Below are 6,000 nucleotides of genomic sequence, written 5' to 3' on the forward strand. Positions count from 1 at the left end.
GTTGCTTAACAATACACTATATAAACTAATTAAAATTTATAAGAATTTGGTTTTGAGTGCATCAGACCATCTTTAATGGTGAGACCTGAAAAATACCAAATTTTTGACCAAACAAACACCAAATAATTTTAGTCCAGACATAAAAAATTCGACACCAAACTACACTGCTTTGAATAAACCGCGCTAGAATAGTCAACACAGCTTTTAAAACACCGCGCCAGAAAGCCCACAATTTAGCCCAAAGCCTATGCGGTGTTTGAAACACCGTGTCGTACAGTTTAGCCCAAAGCCCACGCTGTTTTGAAGCCCACGTTGCTTTCTGAAAACCGCACCAAAGAAGCCCATAACAGCCCACAGACTCACGTGGTGTTTGAAAAACCGTGTGGCTTATTGAACACCGCGTCGTACGTTTGATACAACATTAAACCAAACACCAAATGGGATCCCAATGTTTCGTTTGGTGTTTTTTTTTTTTATGTTTTTTTTTATTTGGTCTCACTACTAAAGATGTTTTTTATCAAATTTTCAAGAATTTGGTGTTTGGTATTCAAGAGGTCTCGCCATTAAATATGCTCTCATACATTATGTAATCACAGTGAGTTGTAGCGAAAAAAAAAAAAATGTAATCACAGTGATAAGGTACACAGATAAAGTGGACATACCATACGGGATGCTATTAGCACGCTTGTTCTTTTACAATTGACACTTCCAAAATATATAAAATAAATGTGGTACTTAAGCACCCTCATTAGAACTATTACAATATATTGTAAATTCACCCTAGCTAGTGTTAACCCTAAAAACAAGCGTGTATAAAGAATTGATATACGATAGTGAAACAAGGTTAATGTTATTAGACATATTAGTTAGTAATGTTAATATTATAGATCGAAGCTTGTACGTTCTAGAAACTTATATGTAACAATAAAGTCAGAGTTGGTTATGGTCTGAGTCAAGGTTGTTAGGCAGTTAGGAATTAGTTATTCTGTTTCAAACTTTCAATAATTGTATATAAATACAGCCAGTGTTGGTTCTTCCATTAGGGTGACTTAGGCGGCCGCCTAAGGCCTCAAAATTTCATTATTTCTCCTTGCACATGGTTGATATTATCATTTTTTTTAAAGCAAAAAAAAAAAAAAAAACAACAAAAAAGGATAATGTCGTCTATTATTTGTTTTCTCCCATTCTCCCCATCACACTCAATTTCAAGAATTGAATTGGTTTAAAAGAAATAATATCCAATAGTCCACTACAACATTTGCATCTCAAAACTATATTACAAATCTAATGGCTACAAACATGTAGTAGTCTCATTTTTTGTGGGAGTCTCATCATCTAGTTAGATCACTTAATTGGAAAGAATAAATGAAAATAGAAAATCCTACGTTTAATGCAAAATCTCCACATTTTCCCACTTATTCTCAAATTAATTAAAGACATATTTACCAACTCTCTCTCTCTCTCTCTCTCTCTCATCCCCAACCATTTATCATCTTAAACTCACATTCTCACAAATTGGTATCTAATATTAGTGCTAATTAATATTAGTGCTAATTAAGGCAGATTCTTACCAACATAGGGGTGGATATAGCACAAATACAAAGTCCTAATTTGTCTTGAGAAGATAGTAGAGTATGGCTTGAAACAACTACTGGTTTCTTCTCGGTAGGTTCTGCCTATGAAGCCATTAGAGACCGAGCGACAGTGCTACCATGGACGAGATTTCTTTGGACTGTTGAGGTTCTTCCGAGGACGTTACGAACTGGTTGGAAGATTTTACATGGAGTTATGCATACTAATGACAAGTTAAGGGGTAAAACCATGCAATTGGCATCTAGATGGTGCATTTGCACCACAAAAGAAGAAACTCAAGATCATATCCTCTTCAACTGTAGCCTAGCGCAGAGATGTGGTTGGCAGCTAATTGCAAATCACATGCAACATCAAACCAGTATTACAAACAAAGAAACTATGTTTTCTAAATGCAAATCCAAGAGCCTATTGTTACGGGACTTATGGAAGGCAACAACTATCTCCTGTCTAGTGGCTATTTCGAAAAATAGAAATGGGGTCTTATATAACAACAAGACGTCCATCATCAACACCATCATGTTCCAGGTACGGATAGCAGTTCGTAGAGCATACCATAGATAAAAAAATCATATGTTCAACTCTAGTCATGACTTGGAAGTGTTGCACTCATGGAAGTTGCCGGCTAAACTAAGAAGACCACCTCAAATCTTCGAATGCTACTGGTTTCCACCTCCCCAAAATATGATAAAGGTTAATGCAGATGGTTGCTCAAGGGGAAACCTAGGCAACTCGGGATGAGGAACTTTACTCAGAGATAGCAATGACAACGTTATCGGAGTATACATTGGAGGATTAGGCATTGCTACAAACTTCACAGTCGAGAGCGTAGCGATTGTGGAGGGCATTAGCAAGGCAGTGGAACTAGGATGGAATATATCATATATAGGTGGAGTCGGATTCCATTGTTGCAGTGAAGTCATTTAATAACAATCAAGTGCATTGGCAAGTGTTAGTGGTATTAGAAAAAGTCAAACATCTAGCCGATTGGATTCTAATCACTAGCACATGGTGAGAGGTAAACTTTGGAGTAGACATTTACTCTAAAACTGATGTCACCTTGGCAAAGGGGGAAAAACAATGGTTAGTCGATACTCTTAATTTTCTACACAAGATAGAAGATAGTAACATGACATACAAGCGTACTGACCCACCATTTGTTTCCCCCTTTGTCAGGGGTTCAGGTTGTTTGGAGGTGCAGTCAACACTGATTCATTCTTTGTCATGTGCCTTGCTCGCAAGCGTGTTGAAAAGACTATGACTTTGATGGACCGTTTAGCTGTATTGGAAGATCCACAGTGTGAGTTAGCACTCTTACGAGCTTGTGTTGGGCTCTCTAAGTTGGTCTTCACGATTCGTACTTATCCACCATCATTTTTCAGAGTGGAAGCTAAGACTTTTGATCGGCATCTCAGTAATATTCTTCGGGTTTTGTGGTTTCTGATGGTTCTGGCTTCGGTGATTTGCAGTGATATTTATCGACACTCCCATTACGTCTTGGTGGGTTAGGTATTTATTGTGTCATTGATGTCTCTACTTTTGCTTTTGTGGCCTCCCGTTGTCAAACTTCTAAGCTTCAAAACCACATTCTTAGGATTTGTGGTCCAGTGTCTTTGGATGAGATTCTTGATGTTGCTAGCAGTGCATTGAGTCTTTGTCTACTCAATTTTGACCTCAATTCTCTGGTTGTGAATGCTACCATCCCCTCAAAACCATAAAAAGTTTTGGCAGAAGCGTTCTACGGTAAGATGTTTGCTGGTCTTGAGAGGGAGTTTGAGTTATCTGCTTGTCAAAAAACAGTCATTGGATGTTTGCAGTCAGAACACGCAAATTATTTTCTACTTGCTATTCTGATGGAGGGACTTGGACAGCGTATGTCGCCAGTAGAATACCGTTCTATTTTCCGGTACCATCTTAGATTCATTTGTACTCTAACGGCGGTATATGCCTTGTTTGCAAAAAGAGTAGATTGGATGCTTTCGGGGACCATGCAGTACATTGTAGACATTTTTTAGGTTTCAAATATCGACATGATCATGTCAGAGACATTTTATGCGATGGATTTTGGAGGGGTGGGGTACAAGTAAAGAAGGAGGCTCATGTCAATTTCTCTCACTGATCCGAATGAGGGTAGATCGACATTTCGCCTACGGAAGTATTGATCTACAGTTGGTCTGAAGGGAAACATGTATGTGTTATGTAACTAGAGCATCTCTATTGGTAGGGCTTGGGAATGGAGTCTTTGAGGTGAGAGAAGCAGCTAATAGAGTAGCGACAAAGAAGATTGAGAAATACGAGGATGCTTGTAAGGCTAACCAACATTGTTTTATTTCGTTTAGTTTCGACATTTTCAGTTTCTTGGCACAACAATCTGTTGAGCTTCTTAAGAGGTTGTAGAAAGTTATGGACAGTAACGTAATGACTGTTGGTTCTAACGAGTTTGCATTTAGAATGATAGAATTTGTTATTCACAAAGGATTTGCGGCGCAACTTGTTGCACGCTTGTCTTAATTATTTGTAAAACTCGTTATCATTATATTATTAATAAAAAATTTCCACTTCTTTGAAAAAAAAAAAAAAATGATTTGTTAATTAGGGTATGTTGTAACATTTTGTTTTTAGCTAAATTGTAACATGACTTATTGACTTGTTAATTGTTGTTGCCATTTTAGTTTGGTTTGGTTTATTTTGATATTACATTTTAGTCAACTTGTCAATGAGCTTAGAAAAAAAGACCTCACTTTGGATCGTCTCCTAAGACCACATCCAGCCTTGAGCCCATACAACTTGTAATTCATTCTTTCACAATTAATGAGAATCACAAGTTTGTCAAATGTGTTAGTGATTTCTGTCAATTTCACTAGTTGCAAAAATTGGGGAAAAAAAGCTGATGAATAAAAGAAATCCTATTATATATCATCAGTATAATATGCAAATTATTACCAATCTTCATTATTTCGTGTTTTTAATACACCTTTAAATACAAATTCAAACTGGAATGTATTCAGTAAACGGTTATGGGGCAGGCTCCAAGGAGGAGGATCGTATCCATGTTAGGTATTCATGAAAAGCTTATTGTTGGTATAATGGTATTTAAGTCCAGGGCCGGTTCTAAGGGGTAGGCTACATAGGCCACCGTCTAGGGCTCCAACTTATTATTCATATTTAGGTCCCCCAATGGGCTACATACCCACTACCCATTTCCATATTATTATTATTTTTTAAGTCTGGTTAGGCCATAGTTATTAGACCCATCCTAGACACTGACCCGGCAAAGAAACTGGATCACTGGATCACCGGTTCGACTAGTGGGTCAATATTTAAGTTGAAAATATTATATAATTTACTTAATACATACATTTTCTCAATTTTATTAGTGGCTCAGGTGGTCTTAGAGCCATTTCATTTTCCAATAAACCAAGGTTCGAGTCTTAGTACAAACAAATTAAAAGCCCATTTGGTTCATAAGCAAAACTGATGAAAGTCCTTTAGTAAAACAAAATTACGGTAAGTTACATTTGTTTTTTGTTTCCTAAGAAAAAGGGCCCATTTTGAGGAGGCTTGCATAGGGCCACCCCAAACTTCAGAGCCGGCCTTACTTAAGTCGTGCTTCAGCATATTCTGGCTTGATTTGGCGATTCAGCAAATTTGTTTAGGCTCACCTCATATTGCAAGATGTACGACAAATTAATAAGTCTGGATCATACTTAATTTTGCATCTGAATTCTATTTTTTTTTTGGTCCGATGGTCTTGTGCCAAGTAAATAGTTCGGCTAGATTAAACATTTGTAGAGATAATTTTTGAGCTACGCCCAGTGTGATTCAATACGGTGCATTAGGCTCGTAGTCTCTTGGAGTCCTAGACGAGCGCAAGCCTTAAGTTGTATTCAGTTTTGGCTCACATTAGAACACAATCGAGAATTAAGATAGATATTTAGGAGCCAAACTAGAAAGCTCGACTCTTTTTTCTTAGCCATGCATATACGTGGAGAGGGAATGTATTATGCTGCCAGCCTATGTTTTATGAGTTGACTTAATAGGCAAAATAACCAACGTACTATCACATTTTTTTCGTTTCCATTACTTTGCAATTTTTCTGACACTGCTATGCATTGTACAATTTGGTTTTTTTTTTATCATTTTGATACTTTTTCTCAATCTAAGGCAATTGGGTGCTGATGTGGCTGCCGGAGTTAGAACATGTGTCAGTCAATGTCTAACGTGGCAAAAAAAGTGTGAAATTAAACAAAAAAAAAAGGCACATGCCACTCAATGTCATAGGATCAATTGAAATATCGCTATTTTCCCGTTACAGATTCAAATTGAAATTTCCAAGTTCCAACGGACATATTAGATTCTCAATTTGTATATTTGTATGAAGATCAAAATTTTCTCAAATTTCACCGACTT

This window comes from Coptis chinensis, chromosome 3 (genome assembly GCF_015680905.1).
Source record: "Coptis chinensis isolate HL-2020 chromosome 3, ASM1568090v1, whole genome shotgun sequence".
Taxonomy (NCBI): Eukaryota; Viridiplantae; Streptophyta; class Magnoliopsida; order Ranunculales; family Ranunculaceae; genus Coptis; species Coptis chinensis.